Consider the following 20346-nt stretch of genomic DNA (forward strand, 5'->3'; position numbering starts at 1 on the left):
GTAGGAAGATTTTTCAGAATTTTTAAAACTATTTTTATTATGTGTTTCAGACATGAACCAACCAGAACTATCTTACAGCACATAGCGATTGGTGGAAGCCTCATTAAATACTGGGTAACTGAGCTACGGCGAACAATTTCTCCAGTGTGCCGAGCCGTGTACAGGCTTCAGTTACCTCCGAGTCTACAAGCTGCAGTGTTCGTTCGTCGTCTCAGAGACTTAGGCTCCGTACGCCGGTTCTGGACTCTACGTAGGCATCACTCAGAGGCACAGTGACACGACTTTAATATTTTAGAGGACCTATGATAATTCAAACGTCTAACTGTACTGGACATTCACAAAAAGAAACATCATTTAAGTTCAGTATTCTTCATATTCAATAAATACCATTTTATTACAAATGTTTGGGAATCTTTCTGATTGAAGATCACCTACACCGTTGTCCTGCATATCCCACAATGGAACTATCAGCAAACCAGGAGCACATGGCGACCATCTTAGCCCGACATGGTGACAACAAGGACGAAATCCAAAAGGATCTACAACAATTTAAGATATCGCCACCACCCTTACCGGCATACAATCTGAAACTTGAGAACTGAAACGATTGTATTCAACGTCTGAACCAGCCCTTCCATCACGCATCATGTATCAGGTGATGTGTAACGAAATTTATTCTTACCAGCGTTTTTAGACCCCACTGTATTTCAACTTGTCCATAAACTGTCACCTATCTGCGAACCTGTCACACTCTCCTGTTCTGCCATTAAAGATATAGTCGAGAAATATTTTGATTCGCAAGTCCATGTTGCTGCTTCCGGAGACAGATTGTTTCAATGTTTCAATAAGTCAAATGAAAGCTATAAAGAGTAAATTACTCAGTTACAGGTCCTAATTATGGTGTATAAATTTCATTGCGAAAATGATCAACGTAAGACATCATATGCAGATTCTCTAATTTGAGATATGATTTCTGGCGTTCCCCGAGGTAGTGTTATAGGCTCTTTGCTGTTCGTTATCTATATAAACGATTTGGGAGACAATCTCAGCAGCCGTCTTTGGTTGTTTGCAGATGAAGCTGTCGTTTATCAACTAATAAAGTCATTAGAAGATCAAAACAAACTGAAAATCGATTTTGAAAAGATACCTGAATGGTGCGAAAAGTGGAAGTTGGCCCTAAATAACGAAAAGTGTGAGGCCATCCACATGAGTGCTAAAAGGAACTCGTTGAACTTCGGTTACACGATAAATCAGTCTAATCTAAAAACCGTAAATTCAACTAAATACCTAGGTATTACAATTACGAACAACTTAAATTGGAAGGAACACACAGAAAATGTTTTGGGGAAGGCTAATCAAAGACTGCGTTTCATTGGCAGGACACTTAGAAAATGTGACAGACCTACTAAGGAGACTGCCTACACTACGCGTGTCCGTCCTCTTTTAGAATACTGCTGCGCGGTGTGGGATCCTTACCAGATAGGACTAACTGAGTTCATCGAAAAAGTTCAAAGGAAGGTAGCACGTTTTGTATTATCGCGAGATATGCGAGAGAGTGTCACAGAAACGATACAGGATTTGGGCTGGACATAATTAAAAGAAAGCCGTTTTTCGTTGCAACGTAACCTTCTCATGAAATCCCAATCACCAACTATCTCCTCCGTATGCCAAAATATTTTGATGACACCGACCTCCATAGGGAGAAACGATCGCCACGATAAAATAAGGGAAATCAGAGCTCGTACGGAAAGATATAGGTGTTCATTCTTTCCGTGGGCTGTACGAGATTGGAATAATAGATAATTATGAAGGTGGTGCGATGAACCCTCTGCCAGGCACTTAAATGTGATTTGCAGAGTATCCATGTAGATGTAGATGCACTCCCCTGACAAATTAAAGGAGAACCTGCTTAGTCTCACAAACTCGTATTTACAAGACAGTCTGCCTTTAAGCATACGAACAAAGGTATGTACAGTGGTGCTCAAAAGTATCCGAACGACCTTAATGCATTTCGCCTGATTCGCATGTAACCCGCATAACGCAGCTGTCTAGCAAGTCCTCTAATCGCTCCTCGGCACAGTCGTTTGACTATTGAAAATGGTTCCAACAAGTCACCACTAGAAAACACTGCTCTGTAACGCAATAACTCAAGATGTAAAGTAATAACACGATACTACCAATATCAGGAAACACCTTATCACAGATGAGACTGTCCTTAAGGCTTGTAAGCTCACATTCATTACAATAAATGACATACCTGAAATGCTACCACTTTCATTATTATGTCAGATAGGTAATGCACGTAGTAAGTTCGTCGTAGTCATGGTTTCCTCTTCAAAGTTACATACCGTACTTATTATTTAACACAAAATGACATTTTTAACGGACGCGAATTCCTACCCAGCATCTATTGTCCCTGTTAACGAACTACGAGAGATGTTAAATATTGCTTCTTCACAAGTAACTTACTTTAAATGCCGTGCGGTAAAGCTTTGTTTTGGACAGGGATTCGAACCCAGAACCTAATCGGATTGTTATCGAAGCATAATCAACTGTGACATACCGGATTATCTGGGCAATAGCTAGACGTTTCAACTGAAATGACGAGACGAAACATTAACTTTTTCCTTCCCAGGACTCCAAACCGGCACCTATCTCTGTTATATTCTAGAGAAAACGAACGTTAAATATGGGTTTGTTACACCAGCAGCGACATGTGAACATGTTTGAACTAGAAATAATATAACGAAGAGTTCAGTGCTGCCTGGGAATCGAACCCCACACATATCGTTGTTGACTACACACAAAGAGACGTCAGCTAGCGAATCTTTCTCCACCAGAAGCTCGGTATAACATCCTTGAACTTGCAGTGATCTCGCAAATAGTTGTGTGTCTCACTGGGAGTCAAAAACATCAGATATCGTTAGTGTTGACAACGAATGAAAATACATAAAAAATCGAAATTATTATCCACCCGCAGATAGGTGTTCTCATGCTAGAGCTTTATAATACATAATGAAAACTTTAGTGCCGGGCCACGATTCGAACCCATTCACGCGCAATATGTGGAGATGTTGAACAATCGGCAGCTTTGAACAAACAACTAATTGTAGTCGAGCTGTATTGTCACGAAGGGATCAAATTCCGCGTTAAGGGCAGTCTGAGCTGCATTCTCAGTCCAGAACCAATTTTATCGACATACAGAAGCTCAAATAAAAGATGGAATAAGTGTCCTGTGACCCAACATAGCATTTGTTTCATCAATAGAAATAAAAACTAATATAAGAAAGGTTACTGGTGATAGAGTTTCCACATGTCGCCACTACTGACTTTATTGAGGTTCAACTTAACGTGTACTTGGTAGAGAAGGAATATCACGTTTAATGTGAATTTCAAACTACAATGTCATTATATCTTCTTCACTTGGCGTAGCCAGAAGAGAATAGAATCTGTCTCTCTCTATCAAAAATCATCAGTAGAAGTTGGAATCGAACCTAGACCATAGCCGGCCGAAGTGGCCGTGCGGTTAATGGCGCTGCAGTCTGGAACCGCAAGACCGCTACGGTCGCAGGTTTGAATCCTGCCTCGGGCATGGATGTTTGTGATGTCCTTAGGTTAGTTAGGTTTAACTAGTTCTAAGTTCTAGGGGACTAATGACCTCAGCAGTTGAGTCCCATAGTGCTCAGAGCCATTTGAACCACTTGAACCTAGACCATAAGTATATACACCTATCATCAATCCAACAGACGATCAAAGGCTCTGCTTTTTGACCCATTTTTCTATCGTAACGCCGTTGCGCCTCACTGGATGAGAATACTGGCACACAGGCTCCCTGTAGTTTTTGCTACATGTTCAGTACATTTATTTACTTGGTTGACCGAATCGCCATGAACTAGCTGCCTCGGCTACCCAGTGCATACATTCGACTCTATTTTGTAATCATCGAAATAAAATCAAGTAACTGCCACCTAAACAAAACTGCCAACAGTGTAGGATGCATAAATTTCAATAGGAAGTGTTCCCTTCCACTTGAGCTACTCTATTGCGCTATCTGTTTGTCGAAAACGTCGTGCAGTGAAAAAGAAAAGCTGTAACTGTCTGTCTCTCAGAAGTCTAGATCCGGCCATATGCATTATCTCACAGCACTGTGGAATGCGGAAGTTCTGTAGAAATTGTTCTTGACGTGTGGAGCGACGTGACAACTCATGGCGTAACAGTAAGCGTCGCACGCTGTAGATAGGAGGTCGCGAGTTCCAGTAGATTCACTGCTACATTTTTTAAAACGCAATTCTGCTGTTTGCTGAAGTTATCAATGAAACTTTGAACATAATTCCCTTCACTTCTCAACCGAAAATAGTCGGATGTGTAAAAAGGGATAACTTCTGCTACATTTTGTTCTTTTCAGGTTAAATAGACGGCCAGGCGGCAGATGCATCTCGAAACTTTTGTATTATGTATGAGGAGAACGCATCGTGCCAAAATAAGTTTGAAAAGTATTTTCTACATTAGCTGTCACGTGGTAGTGGCATATTCTTCTTCTTCAAAGCTTGTTTGACAGTTTTAACTCAGAACAAGTTTTCTACATGCATGTAATCAATAAACTGCATGTACATTGTAAGACTGTTATAGATAACATCAGAGAATTCGCATCTATCGTTGATGATTAATTACTCTCTGATGTTTACTATTGTTTTAACAACACTAAAAGAAACCTTATTGTGCACTGTATTATAAGAAATAAAATAAAACTACCCACGATAACCTTACAACGAAAGTCTGTTTTAAGAAAACTAAGTAACTGTACGCAAGCGTGCCTCTATCAGAACGAATTAATAAAATACTACACACTGTGTTCAATTGGTATGCTGTGTCATATTAAAGAGGTATGTAAATGTGGCATTTCATAAGTAAAGTTATGTATTCCTACAAACTCAAAATTTGCTTGTCAGCAGGGGAAAGAGGCTTTACCTGATGTGCAGCATTTTAAGTTTTTCACCATTGCACTATGAGCCGTAAGTATTTTCTTGGCATTTCCTTATCAATGTTTGGTCCAGTGCTGGTAGCTCTTTCACAGAAGGGATAAAAACACGACAGTCAGAGAGACTGGAACCGCGAACAGTAACAGACGCTTTTTCGCAGGCTAGCATGACACCACATAGCTATCGAAGAGGAGCGTGTCTGGTCATCATTTTACGAGGTCAATAGTGGCTAGAACTCGTAAACTGCTATTTAAAGGACGACATTAGTTGTGATATCCACGTGCAACGACCTTCCTGGGCTGAAAACGGTAAATTTACAATCTTTTGTTGCACCTCAAGTGATAATAACTCAGATTATTCGATGGAAATTACAGGAAAAATCAAGTGACCTTTGAGGCTTAATTACGTGCACACCAGGAAGTAACTCGTGGAGCACAGAGTTGCCAAACACACCTGGCCTTGTTGCCAAATCGCAATTACCGTACCAGCAGGGAGAAGACGAACCGATGTGTTCCTACAGCGGGCTAGGAAATGACAATAGCTGGCGTATCAAGACGCGGCTGCCACGGCCTGGAATACGTAATGCGTCTGATTCGCATTTCTGTAACTAGGTTCGGGGACTGGAGCGTAGTTACTAACAATACTCAGAACTGACTGCAAACCAAGCACCATAAATCTGTAACTCTCATACTTGTTTTTATATTTCTTTCATAAGTGTACTCAAAACTAAGAAACTCATTCACGGGCGTTTTCCTGCCTGGCCGATAGTCGAGCACGACAAACAAATAAAAATAAGAAAAGATTGTGCGTCTTTCTGTGTGTGTGTGCGTGCGTGTGTGCGTGTGTGCGTGAGAGAGAGAGAGAGAGAGAGATAAATATGAAAAAGAATGAGAGAGAGAGTAAAAAATTGTTGCAAAGAAATTAAATCTTTCATTAAAATGATACGTTCCACATCCTTACGAAATGTCGTACTCATGATCTATTGAACAAGTATTAATCAAATCAAATGAAATCTAAATCATATTGCTAACTAGCCATGAAAGGCCATGAATTACCGAAATTTTCGCCAATATCAGTAACCAAATCTAAACTTGAAAATAAAAGACGACAGTTTTTGTAATAAACCAAGACTTCTATCAAGACCCTTTCGTTTCTGTTAATTAACCACGAAAGATGTCTGAAGGTAGGAGACGAGGTACTGGCAGAAGTAAAGCTGTGAGTACCGGCCGTGAGTCGTGCTTCGGTAGCTCAGTTGGTAGAACACTTGCCCGCGAAAGGCAAAGGTCCCGAGTTCGAGTCTCGGTCGGGCACACAGTTTTAATCTGCCAGGAAGTTTCATGTCTGATATACCTCCCTTCAGAAGTAGCAAAGTGTTCATGCTGTTAAAGATGAAGCGCTTGATGTGAAGTTCTGTGACGGAGATACCAACCCAACACGTAATTGGATTATTAACTAAGTAAAATCAAATGTTACCTATCGGTTTTTCTTAACGGCTGCTAAGTGTTTGAATATAAAATAAGGTTACAAATTTTTGTGTCTGAATGACAATCGAACCGCACACTTACCGTCCTTCTTTATCATCCACGAATATAGATTAAGTATCAATTGCTTACTCACCAACAGTAAGATGTGTGCGTGTTTGACTAGAAATAACGACACCTATTGGAATTGTTGGCAACACATGAACAGACATTAAAAATGCATGTTAATTTTCACTAGGAGGCTGGTGTGCACTTGATAGGGCTTGAAATGATTTCTTGAATATTTTTGTACTGGATCGGGATTCGGAACCTAGCAGAACTAGAGAAGATTGCAGTCTTGGGAAAAGGAACGAAATGATTGAACTGTACTGTTCTGAGAGATTCAGATTCTGAAAAGAGGAGATACGAATTCGAATCACAGTGCAGCACCAAAATTCAACATCTCTAGCTCAATCAAGTACAAGCAAAATAAGAGCCCTTTTCCTTTAAAGGGCTATCGGTTCATCAAATAAAATAAAATTTTCTAATGTAAGTAAGTTTACTGGCGACAGCATTTCTGTAACCATGACTTCGCCGGCAGCGGTGGTCTAGCGGTTCTGGCGCTGCAGTCTGGAACCGCGGGACTGCTACGGTCGCAGGTTCGAATCCTGCCTCGGGCATGGGTGTGTGTGATGTCCTTAGGTTGGTTAGGTTTAAGTAGTTCTCAGTTCTAGGGGTCTTATGACCTAAGATGTTGAGTCCCATAGTGCTCAGAGCCATTTGAACCATGACTTCCGCTTATGTCATTTCCCAACGTAAACCGGCTCTGCCCAGTTGGTAATGAAGGAATGTGATGTTTAATGCGGATTTTGGATTATAACGTCTTTATCTTGAGGTTACCAGAGGTAAAGTAAATCTGTTTATGCTTCTTAAAAGTAAATGCCTGAACCAACGCACTGCACCTGTGATAGTTCATTCCACCAGACCATTGTGGCCACATTTCCCAGCCCCAGGAGTGTGCTGTAACTGATGACGTGCTTAGCTTACAAAATTAGTCACGGTGGAAAAATGCGAGTCTATTAAATGGTTAAGTAGAAGCAAGCTTCTGACGCGGAGATTATGCTATTCTCATGTCAGCGGGATGTAAAGACTCTTCTAGGCATCATAGCCTAGATGTGGAGCCATTTTGAAATTTTCACTAATTCGGCTAATTTCTTAGTTCGAGAAAATCCACTGTGAAGTGTGAAGTTACCGGATAATTCGATTATTACCGTCATTAACACTATCATTTTCCTCATACCGCTGCTGAAATACATGTGCTTGAAGCTCATTTAATGCATTTTCATTATTATAGAAGGAGTTGCCCCAGAACAGGTTCTTTCCCTGTCTACGGAATCCTTTTCATGTTAATATCAAACATTAGCAATTACTTGTAGATTACATTAAAACTAAAGTAACTGATGAAGACGTTACTTGATAACAGAAACGTGCTGCCTTTCTTCGTATACTTGCGTCTAAAAATGGCTGTCGAATACTGCCAAACCAAAAGCCAAGGGATTTTACTGCCTTCCGATATACATCTACATCCGTACTCCGCAAGCCACCTGACGGTGTGTGGCGGAGGGTACCTTGAGTACCTCTATCAGTTCTCCCTTCTATTCCAGTCTCGTATTGTTCGTGGTAAGAAGGATTGTCGATATGCTTCTGTGTGGGCTCTAATCTCTCTGATTTTATCCTCATGGTCTCTTCGCGAGATATGCGTAGGAGGGAGCAATATACTGCTTGACTCTTCGGTGAAGTTATGTTCTCGAAACTGGAGTTTATCTATCATCTCCATAACGCTTTCGCGATTACTAAATGATCCTGTAACGAAGCGCGCTGCTCTCCGTTGGATCTTCTCTATCTCTTCTATCAACCCTATCTGGTACGGATCCCACACTGCTGAGCAGTATTCAAGCAGTGGTCGAACAAGCGTACTGTAACCTACTTCCTTTGTTTTCGGACTGCATTTCCTTAGGATTCTTCCAATGAATCTCAGTCTGGCATCTGCTTTACCGACGATCAACTTTATATGATCATTCCATTTTAAATCACTCCTAATGCGTACTCCCAGATAATTTATGGTATTAACTGCTTCCAGTTGCTGACCTGCCATTTTGTAGCTAAATGATAAGGGATCTATCTTTCTATGTATTCGCAGCACATTACACTTGTCTACATTAAGATTCAATTGCCATTCCCTGCACCATGCGTCAATTCGCTGCAGATCCTCCTGCATTTCAGTACAATTTTCCATTGTTACAACCTCTCGATACACCACAGCATCATCTGCAAAAAGCCTCAGTGAACTTCCGATGTCATCCATAAGGTCATTTATGTATAGTGTGAATAGCAACGGTCCTATGACACTCCCCTGCGGGACACCTGAAATCACTCTTACTTCGGAAGACTTCTCTCCATTGAGAATGACATGCTGCGTTCTATTATCTAGGAACTCTTCAATCCAAACACACAATTGGTCTGATAGTCCATATACTCTTACTTTGTTCGTTAAACGACTGTGAGGAACTGTATCGCTGTCAGTTCTTCCATATTATTTTATCGACGTGACCTGTTTCAAGTTGTGTACGACAGAGAATGTTTTAGAAAATAAATTGTTTTCCTTTCCAATAAACGGAAAGATTCTATCCAAGTTCAAAATTTTCGCAATATTAGTTAAAATTTAGTATTCGCTTCTATAATGTAGTAATGTATTTCACAGTTGCAAAACCAGCATCCGACTCGTTGACCTTACATTTAGTCGCTGACCATAGATTCTAGCTCAGAGTGACACGAGTAAGACTGTTGGCCAGTGCTCTTTGCCACCGGAAAATACGCAATTCACTCATTGGGCTCCGTAAGTACACTGTAACAGTAATTTCTGTGTGTATGTAATGCATACGGATTGTAGAATTCAGTGGTGCTCTCTCTTCCACTTCTGTATACAATATGCCTGACCTAAACGACCCCTTTATCATTACAGGCCCTGGGCAGCAACATCATACTGACAACAGTAATGTGCTTATACTGACAACCTCACTGTTCGTTTTACCTGATTTTGTAATCACTTAAATAAAGCAACATGAGCTTCCAGTGGGAGACATTTCGTCCCCCTTTTCCTTCTGCGAAAATTGTCAGTAAGCTTTTTGCCTTCCAACCAGCGAAATGCGGCAGAGTACGGCCGGTTAGCGATTCACAAATCACGATTTAGTGCAGGTAAGACGATTTCTTTAAAGATTGTCGTAGCTGGCTTGCCCCTTTTTATATCGTCTTATGCAGTAACGTTCACAGACAGCGCAAACAGGAAAAGCTCTTTATCCAGGTACGAAGGTTGTAAAAGATACTTCCCACAGTTTGTGTCACATTGATCTTTTCGTCTGATAGCACTGCGTAAGTGTTTTGTCTAAGAGATGTCACAAGTAGTGTCCCTGTAGCTGTGGGAATCATTGGTTGAAGACGAGTTTAACACCTATGGGTACAGTATTGCTAAATATTCAAAATGATTATCAATCTAAGTCTGAGTTCATCCACAAACTGAGGTGTATTTATAATATTGAAGATAGACTGTGCATCCTTGACTTCCTTGAGTGGGCATTGGAAGGTGTTTAGACACACGTACACAACACTATGAATACTTCGAACGCTATAGTTAAAGTTGCTCTCATCAACTAATTTTTTTTTATTCTTCTTGGTCTTCAGAGTCCAATATGTGTTGTAGATACAGTCTCAGACAAAAAAAAATTGACCGCTTAGTCGTTCGTGTAAGGTGGACAATACAGTTGTGCTTCACTCAGAATTCTATGTCTGGCAATACGCTCGATCTGGCAACATTGTAGACTGCGGCACTTCCAGAAAGAAGTCTTGACTGCGGTCTGAGTATATCACTCTTGACTACTATCGTAGTCTTGAGGTAAAACGCTAGGCTAGTTATTACGACGTCTGGCAACCGAAAGTGCACGTCGACAAAATTTTTATTGTCCCTTTCCTCTCGGTGCTGAAGCTATGAGTGTAATTCAAGCGAATCTACAATATATTTCGCTTTCTGTCACATTGGTAATAACAGTTAGGTTCAACAATATTTTAGCGAGAGATTTCTTGGCCCACCATCTGCCTCTGAACACCGCATGCGTCTGAGTTCTCTGGAACCCGGTTGCTGCCTACCGGCGGGAGTTGATGCACTGCACTGCCTCACCTTCTGCTGACAGTATCTGCTCCACTCCTCACTCTCGACGGTGTAAAACGCTTTAATGCTGTTGAGTGGTGACCCTTAAAATCTGTCTACAATTTGTATTTCACACTCGATAGCAACGGAGGCACAAAATCGTTTTTCTTTGATGAGTGTTTTATTACACTAGTATGCAGTACGTCAATGTGGAACAGAATTAATTTTATTGTTTCTGATACAGTGCGCATAAATTAAAGCGTCGCATCCTGTTCTTTTTCCTTTCACAGGAGGTTCTTCAAATAATTTATTTTTGTCATGGATTCATATGTATTAGTCAAGGCACTGAGAGTAACTGCAATGTAAAGTGTTTGGTTTCTTTCTCTGATTCCCTATGGTAAATGGATGCAAAACATTATGTTAATACCTTTCAGAACCTGCTCTATAGCTACTCAGCCAAATTGCTTGTTTTGAGGTTGATACATTAATTAATGTAGAAGTGAACGCTGTTCAAAAGTGATATTTAAAATATTCAACTGGATTTAAGGAGACAAAGTTGCCCATATTTGAAGCTACCCAGAGAAAAAGAAAGTTGCTAGAGCTGCTGTTAGCAAATGTCTGCTGAGAGGTCCTAATCGCTATTGTGTAAATTTGGCATAGAGGCCCTATAGTAATCAAGAGGTTCATTTCCTTCATACTTATCACCCTGGCATGTGAATCTTCAGTGAAGAACAATATTGAAATTCGTATCGTTGACGGTTGATTCGAATTCCTTCAGAGGCACTTGTGTTGTGAAGCAGCTTGGCAGGCAGAAATCCGAGATCTATGACCATTAACACAACTTACTGAGTCGAGCTACCCAGAGCACTCGATGCGTAAGGGTTTTCTTCCGATTTCATTACAGAATTTTTTCTGGAAATTTGCTGCTCCATAAAATAAATCAGAAAAAAAAGTTCACACACGCTGACCCCTACCACGGTTAGAATTGACGACTCATTGAGCCGTTACGACACGAGACGTACCACGGGTCTACGGACACACTGTTGCCAGCACGCCACTGTCATCATGGTATTGGTCGCTCAGGCTCATAACGCATCGTGAAAGATAATAACTGTTGTCACTTATGGGAGGAATAGCATTTCTTTAGGCAAAAAATTGAATTTTCTGTCTCAGTGTTTTAGTTTACATGAGGAATATATAGCACGAGTCATTCAAATGAAAAGGGAATATCAAGTGAATTTAGCGTGTTATTTCAGTACCATACGTCGAAGTGATTGCACTGTCACAGTGTTTCCAAATGTTTGTGACGATGTTGCCAGTTCTCAGCTGTGCTAGGAACAGCTCTGTAGCAGTATGCGAAAAGTATCCAATGTTTGTATCATAGGCGGATACGGAGAGGAGGCACGGGGTTTGATTAATATGCAGCGTTTTCTCCTAACAGTTGTGTCAAACATTCAGGTGTATAATCTTACATCACGATTAAAGTTTCCCATAAAATACATACGAATAAAACACTTACCTTGTTACTTTGTGACAAAAGGTTATTTCAGTAGAATAAAAAGTCTTTGGAAATCAACTCTGCCCACCTGTCACTAAAAGTAAGATAACAAACACTTTGCACCTCGAAATCGGTTGCATCTATGTGCAGTCTTGTGCTCATACAAGTAGAATTTCATGGATTCCACGAGAATGTAGAAAAATGTTGGTGCAAATGGAAGCTGTAAGAATCACAGTTAACTAATTATGCTGTGCCACGTAATAATCAATTCATTTGAAAATTCAGAAGAGAAGAAAATAAAAATTATGCCCATTAAGACAGAAACTAAAGTTCAGATGCAGGAACTGTGCAGATCTGCGATTTTTCATTTTCAGATCTATAAAAATAATGTATACTGTCGTATCGGCCGCCGCACAGCAGCCGTCAACTCGGCGCGGCGTGCTACAACACGCGCGACACACAGCGAGTAGCGCTGGCGCCGCACACGATGTCAACAACTGGCGCAAGTGAACGCGTCGTCGCGGGGTTAGCGGCAGCGTACACACCACTATCGATACGGATTTCCCTGGTGGCGCTGCCCTTGCCACCAGATTGAGCAACCGTATAAGGGCGCCATCTACCAACACTCTGATTGGCCGGACCTGCGGATTTAAGCGAGCTCCCTGGGCCCGTTTAACCAGTTCAGTCTTCGCCGATGACTGTGTTACTACCCGGTTGTTCGATTCACGACGACCGAACCGTATTGTCGCCTCCCTGGCTGGAAACTGGCGACGTGTTGGTATCGACTGGTTGGCAGTGGTTTGGACTTGTATTCTCTACTAGTGACTCTGATTTCTCCTTGGCGCTACAGCCAGCGAAGTGTTGTGTAGTCGAACTTAAGTTTTCTTTCGAGTGACAGAAGGTCAAATTTGGTTATTACGGAATATTTTTTGTGTTATAGTGCGGGAATAACATATACTAACCAGCGTATTCATTGCTTTCGTAATCGTTCCCCTCTTTTAGTCTTCTAATGATGATCCACACCCATGAGTCTGATTGTTTCTTTGTATTCTTCCATCAACTCTCTTTGTGTGTTATTGCTCGGTGTTCAAAAAGCAAAATATTATGCCTGTTCCCACGAAGTATGAGAGTTACTGATTTATGGTGCTTCGTTTGCAGTCAGTTCTGAGTATTATTAGTAACTACGCTCCAGCCCGCTGTACGAACACATCGGTTCGTCTTCTTCCTGCTGGTACTGTAACTGAGATTTGGCAACAAGGCAAGGTATGTTTGGCAACGCTGATCGACGAGCTACTTCCTGTTGTGGACGGAATTAAGCCTCAAAGTTCACTTGATTTTTTTTTTTCCTGTCATTTCCACTGAATAATCTAAGTTATTATCGCTTGAGGTGTAACAAATGATTGTAAATTTACGGTTTTTAGCCCAGGAAAGTCGTTGCACTTGGAAATCGCAACTAATCTCGTCCTTTAAATAGCAGTTTACTAGTTCTGGCCACTATCGGCCTCGCAAGATGAAGCCCAGATACCTACCTCATATGTGGTAATGTGATTACCTGTTATGGTTCGCCGTTCCAGTCTCGCTGATGGCAACGTTTTAACGCCTTCTATGAAACAGCTACAAGCAGTCACATCAAACATCGATAAGGAAATCGCTGCCGGCCGGAGTGGCCGAGCGGTTCTAGGCGCTACAGTCTGGAACCGCGCGACCGCTACGGTTGCAGGTTCGAATCCTGCCTCGGGCATGGATGTGTGTGATGTCCTTACGTTAGTTAGGTTTAAGTAGTTCTAAGTTCTGGGGGACTGATGACCTCAGAAGTTAAGTCCCATAGTGCTCAGGGCCATTTTGAAACAAGGAAATCGCAAGAAAATACTTTCGGCTCATAGGGCAACGATGGAAAAACTTAGAATGCTGCACAATAGGTAAAGCCTCTTCTCCCCTGCTGACAAGCAAATTTTGGGTTTCTAGGAATACATAACTTTGTTTATGAAATGCCACATTTGCGTATCTCTTGAGTATGACACAGCATACCAATTAAACACAGACTTAATCGAAACCTAAGTGAGTAGTATTGTACCAATTCGTGCTGACAGAGGCAGCGTAGGGTCTTGATTTAACTATCGTAGTTTTTCGTGGTGAATATACGCCCTTTGATGCAGACATCCCGTGTTGGTTGGAGGTGAATTCGGATGCCGATGCAGTAGGGGCTACGATGTCTGAAGTGGGCGGCCACAGCAGTAGTTCCACTAGATGACTGCGATAAAGCACTTATTTGAAGAAAATCTTTGGAATATTATGAGCAGAAGGAAGTCCCACCGTTGAGAAAGATGCTTATATTTTCAAAAACTGAGATAAATTTTCAGGGGGTGGAGGAGGGGGGGGGGGGGGAAGGAAACATTTCGGAAAATTTTGAAAGAGATGGGATTTCGTTCAGAAATATAAAAATAAGAGAACCATCCTTACAGAACGTTGCGACACTATTGCATAGCGTCCGGAATACTTTAGAGCAATTAGAAACAATGAAAAGGCGCCAAATTAACCAGTGGTATTCCTGGATCAAACGTGGTATTATACCATGAAAGAGTGCTAGTATAATGGAGAAGTTCCTGGTGTAACGACTAACACCAGAGCAACGCAAAGAGCTATTGTTGTCCACGATGAGGGAGCTATGGGTTTCATAGAGAGAGCAGAGTTAAGTTATGATTTGAAATCTAAATTCTAAGATTATCACAATAATACGAATGTGGACAATTATCACAAATGTTTAGACGAGAAATTGATTCCTAACATTATTTGTTGTTGATGATAACGCATCGTATCATACCGTTCAGTTAAATAAAGCTCCCACTACTTTAACTCTCAAAAAGGACGTAATTGAATGGCCCATTCAGAACAAAATCAGTTCTGAAACGATCTTAATCATAATGTTAGTCTGGAGTGTGAAGACGGATACAGAAAACTGACGTGCGGTAACTGTTTCCAGCGAAACAGGTACAGCAGATGGATATGGCATATAACCTTGCGTTGTAGTCAACCACTTCCTGACACTAATTACCAAGGATAGTGCAGCTGAGCTTGCATAATTAGTTGTGTCGTGCTTCCTTTCCTCTGTAATCCCGATATCACGCTGAGTCAAGATAAGAAGACCGAAGCGCACTCACTCCCGGAGTGCAATAATAGTGTGGTGGACTCGTACTGTGCGAGGACGCTGATGTGTACAGTACACGTCAACAACCGGAAAGGCCAACAGACCGATGCGGCCAGACGCGGAGAACATGAGCTGAGCAGGCTACTCGACTGAAGTAACCAGTGAACTAGTTCATCAGTGCTAAATTACAGTCTAGTTCATACCGTCATGTAAACCCACAAAAAGTGTCAATTATTTCTATGAGAATGTATGTTTTAATCATTGGAAAAAGACCGGACATAGGACAGAGGTGTGGAATAAGAAGCACAACCGACAAAAATCTGACGCTCCGGTATACTGCAATGGTTAACAACAAGAAGTCAAGTATTCTTCATAACTAACACGTGCAAATTCCAAAATTTTCATGGGCAAAGGATCAGCCGGATGCCATCTTTTCTCTCAGCAGTTATCTGTATCTCAATCGTTATCTGTAACTCTTCGAGTGCCATTCAACTTCCTAATTGACACAGGGTCGTCAGTTTCAACAGTTAACCTGGAAATTATGATCGCCGAATTTAAGAGGCAATCAAAATACGCTGTTCAGTTACAGCAATCAGCAGGGTCCAGTAAAAGGACGATTTTCAACAGATGTTACGTACAAACAGGATTCGAAACAGATTGCATTCGTAGTTGTAAATTCAAATAAAGCCACTAATTTACTAGAACTGAATGTCATCAATGCTTTGAGCTCCACCATTGACGGAGGTGTGAATCAACTACAAATTGAAGTTCCGAATGGGAAGTTCACATACCTGTTAGAAAAGTATATTTTTTCTGAAGCAATAAGTAGTATTAAATATTCCAAGGCACACATTATGCTGAGGCAGAATGCGGTACCGAAATTTTATAAAGTGCGCATCATTCCCTTTGCGTTTATTAAACAGCAACTTTGAATTATTCCACCTGCTTTGATTGCACTCCTGCTAATGTTTTTTGTCTCATTTTCCACCTATCGTCCAAGTATCTAAGTAGTGTACACGTACTATGTACATGAATCTATCAAGACGTTAATCAGACTATACCTTATTTAGATTTACATTTCAGTCCATTAGTTTAATAAGTCACAGCCGCAAAACACTAACGCGGATTCTTTACAGAAGAATGGAAAAACTAGTAGAAGCCGACCTCGGGGAAGATCAGTTTGGATTCCGTAGAAATGTTGGAACACGTGAGGCAATACTGACCCTACGACTCATCTTAGAAGCTACATTAAGGAAGGGCAAACCTACGTTTCTAGCATTTGTAGACTTCGAGAAAGCTTTTGACAATGTTGACTGGAAGACTCTCTTTCAGATTCTGAAGGTGGCAGGAGTAAAATACAGGGAGCGAAAGGCTACTTACAATTTGTACAGAAACCAGAAGGTAGTTATAAGAATCGAGGGGCATGAAAGGGAAGCAGTGGTTGGGAAGGGAGTGAGACAGGGCTGTAGCCTATGCCCGATGTTATTCAATCTGTATATTGAGCAAGCAGTAAAGGAAACAAAAGAAAAGTTCGGAGTAGGTATTAAAATCCGTGGAGAAGAAGTAAAAACTTTGAGGTTCACCGATGACATTGTATTCTGTCAGAGACAGCAAAGGACTTGGAAGAGCAGTTGAACGGAATGGACAGTGTCTTCAAAGGAGGATATAAGATGAACATCAACAAAAGCAAAACGAGGATAATGGAATGCAGTCGAATCAAGTCGGGTGATGCTGAGGGAATTAGATTAGGAAATGAGACACTTAAAGTAGTAAAGGACCTTTGCTATTGGGGAGCAAAATAACTGATGATGGTCGAAGTAGAGACGATATAAAACTTAGACTGGCAATGGCAAGGAAAGCGTTTCTGAAGAAGAAAAATTTGTTAACATCGAGTATAGATATAAGTGTCAGGAAGTCGTTTCTGGAAGTATTTGTATGGAGTGTAACCATGTATGGAAGTGAAACATGGACGATAAATAGTTTGTACAAGAAGAGAATAGAAGCTTTTGAAATGTGGTGCTACAGAAGAATGCTGAAGATTAGATGGGTAGATCACATAACTAATGAGGAAGTATTGAATAGGATTGGGGAGAAGAGAAGTTTGTGGCACAACCTGACTAGAAGGGATCGGTTGGTAGGACATGTTCTGAGGCATCAAGGGATCACCAGTTTAGTATTGGACGGCAGCGTGGAGGTTAAAAATCGTAGAGGGAGACCAAGAGATGAATACACTAAACAGATTCAGAAGGATGTAGGTTGCGGTGGGTACTGGGAGATGAAGAGGCTTGCACAGGATAGAGTAGCATGGAGAGCTGCATCAAACCAGTCTCAGGACTGAAGACCACAACAACAACAACAACAGCAACAACGACAACATTTCAGTCTATTACTGTCAGTGTGCTGATCCCATTAGTGTTCCAAGTTAACTAGAAGGTATTAAGCATTTTACTTATTAATACAGTACAGTACGACTGAGCTGAGATGTTGTTCTGACTCTCTGGTACCACTCATTAGAAAGACAGGTATGCAGACTTTATAGTAACTATTTTGATTTTCCTGGAACTAATCGACTTACCAGATAACCTATGTTAAAAGTTGGAAAATATCTAGATTTTTCCATTGTAGATTTAGCCATTGTACTTGTTACAGTCTGGCTTTTACCACTATACCTTCGTTACCGTATTCTTTTTTAACTGAATGACAGCCTTCCCTAAGTAACTGAGGTGTTAACTAAGAAACTGCGTACTCCATCGTAAATTTTAAGATGACTTCTGTACTCGTAAACAGTGCAGTCATACAAAATGGTTCCATGAAATGCCACATCTTATTAACCCACCACACATTTTGTAAACCAAATTACTGTCGTAACATATAGCTCATCCAGATTAGCAAAAGCTAACCTAGCAGTTTTTGAAACAATTACATAGTTTCCGAGAAACGAAAATATTCATACACCAGTCTTTATAAGGCCAGCCTCATCCCAGAATCTTCTGTCTGCGTACCACTCGTAACATCTTAGCGTCTCCCGTCACTCACACTAGTAAAAAGTTTGTGAATAGCTAGAATAGCTAGCAGTCGCTTAATATCATGTAGAGGAGTCCGTGATTTGCTATCACCATGCTTACATCTCCGCCAGAGTCAGCGCCAGATTAGCACATGAATAACATCTACGTGAAAAGTCGGGAGACCGCCACAATTCACTACAACGCTAAAATCGGGTCCCACTCTGCTCCCTGTCGGACCACATGTAACACCACGCAGACAAATTCTTTGTCATCGATAATTGTCTAAGTGTATCCCTGTGAATCAGTTAACATGTGAACTTCCACTAGTGACTTGTATTATCTTTCATGCACTTCTCTTTTGATTCTATTTGTGAATTACTACCAGTTTGCAGATTTACTGAGTCTATGCGCTGGATATCCATTATTTGTACTGAAACGTCGCCTTAGAAAAATTATATAAGACTGTGCTTAAACTGACACACAGAATTTTTAGCGCAACGCAATCTGACTTTCAAAAATCCCTACAAAAGAATGGCCCTGACTAACATTAACCTATACCTTTCACAAATCACTTACCTCACAAAAATCTTCGTTACTCTAACTAATACAATACAGCGAGCGCCACTACTGCCAGCTAAATAAAATATTCAAACTACGGAAGGCACTAACTACTGATAGGCATAGTTAGCAAATGAAAGATTTTAATAGAGAACAAACAATGTATTTACCTTAATAGTCATAATATATATAGCAGTTCATGACATCCAGTCTTACAAATTTCAAAACTCCGCCGTCTCTCTCCCCACATCCACCATTGCTGGTGGCTCACCTCCAACTGCGCAACGCTACGTGCTGTTCACATCCAGCTTTTATTGCTAGCGCGTTATTGTAGAGAGAATCTCCTTTGTAGTTGCAGTCTTTCACTGTTGTACAGTAAAACAGTTGTGGCATGCATGTAGATTTGCACCAAGTATTTCGCAGCTGCGCTTGCAAATAACTAGATATTATTTTCAGCGCTATGTTAATGTGTTCTCTTATTTTTGCTGTTCAAATTGTGCTTTTTTTGTGTTATCGTGTGAAATATTGTGACAATAATGGCGTGTGAAAAACGTAACACTGGGCTCCAAAGTAAACTGAGAAATAATAGTGACGACGAGCGTAGCTTACCAACACCACTGTGTAATGAATTAACAGACATTCAAAGTAGTAATTTGGTAACTGTGCATAGGGAAATGGAGCGGGCGTCAAATAATGGTGTCGACAGTGAAACAGGTAGTGAACAGGGAAGCATTATCGATCGATCGGTCGGCAACAGCTCGCCTCAGGAATCGGGAATGACAGAACACAATATTGCAAATACTGTAGACTCAGGTTTTGGGTTCTCACCATTTTCTCAAATGAGTCAAGACACATTTTCCGCTTGTCAAAATGTGAATGTTGCCGGTGCAAATTCACTGCCGAAAAGCACTGAGGAACATGTTTCAGACACCGGTGCATCGTTATTACAATTAATGCAACAAATGGGACAAAATCTTCAAAAGTTTGACACAATGGAACAAAATCTTCGGAAGTTAGACACCACGCTTGAACAAACACATGAAGATTTAATTACTGAGTTACATAACATTGAACCGAAATGTCAAAGTCTGTAATGACGTAAAAACACAAATTTGTGAGCATTTTCAACCCATGTTTTCGCGGCATGAAAATGCATTACAGAATCACGAAGCAGCCATAAAAGAACTGCTAACTATTCTTCATGAAAATCATGAGACCTTGCAAGCTAAAATTGACTCAGTTGCATCTACTGATTCGGTTACGCAACTTGCAAAAACTCATGAAAACTTAAAGGACACAGTAGATACTCTGATATTGGTTCAGAAAGACACATGGAGGAAATTAGTTCATTATCAGAGAAAGTAGTCGAACTTTCGGATCAGCTAAATAATTTATCTACAAAGGTAGATGATGAGCTGAATGACACAAGACCTGTAGCCTTCACGGACACTGAAGAGTATGAACAAATTAGAAAATTCAAACAAAATCAAATCAATACAC

This window comes from Schistocerca piceifrons, chromosome X (assembly GCF_021461385.2).
Source record: "Schistocerca piceifrons isolate TAMUIC-IGC-003096 chromosome X, iqSchPice1.1, whole genome shotgun sequence".
In the NCBI taxonomy this organism is placed as follows: Eukaryota; Metazoa; Arthropoda; class Insecta; order Orthoptera; family Acrididae; genus Schistocerca; species Schistocerca piceifrons.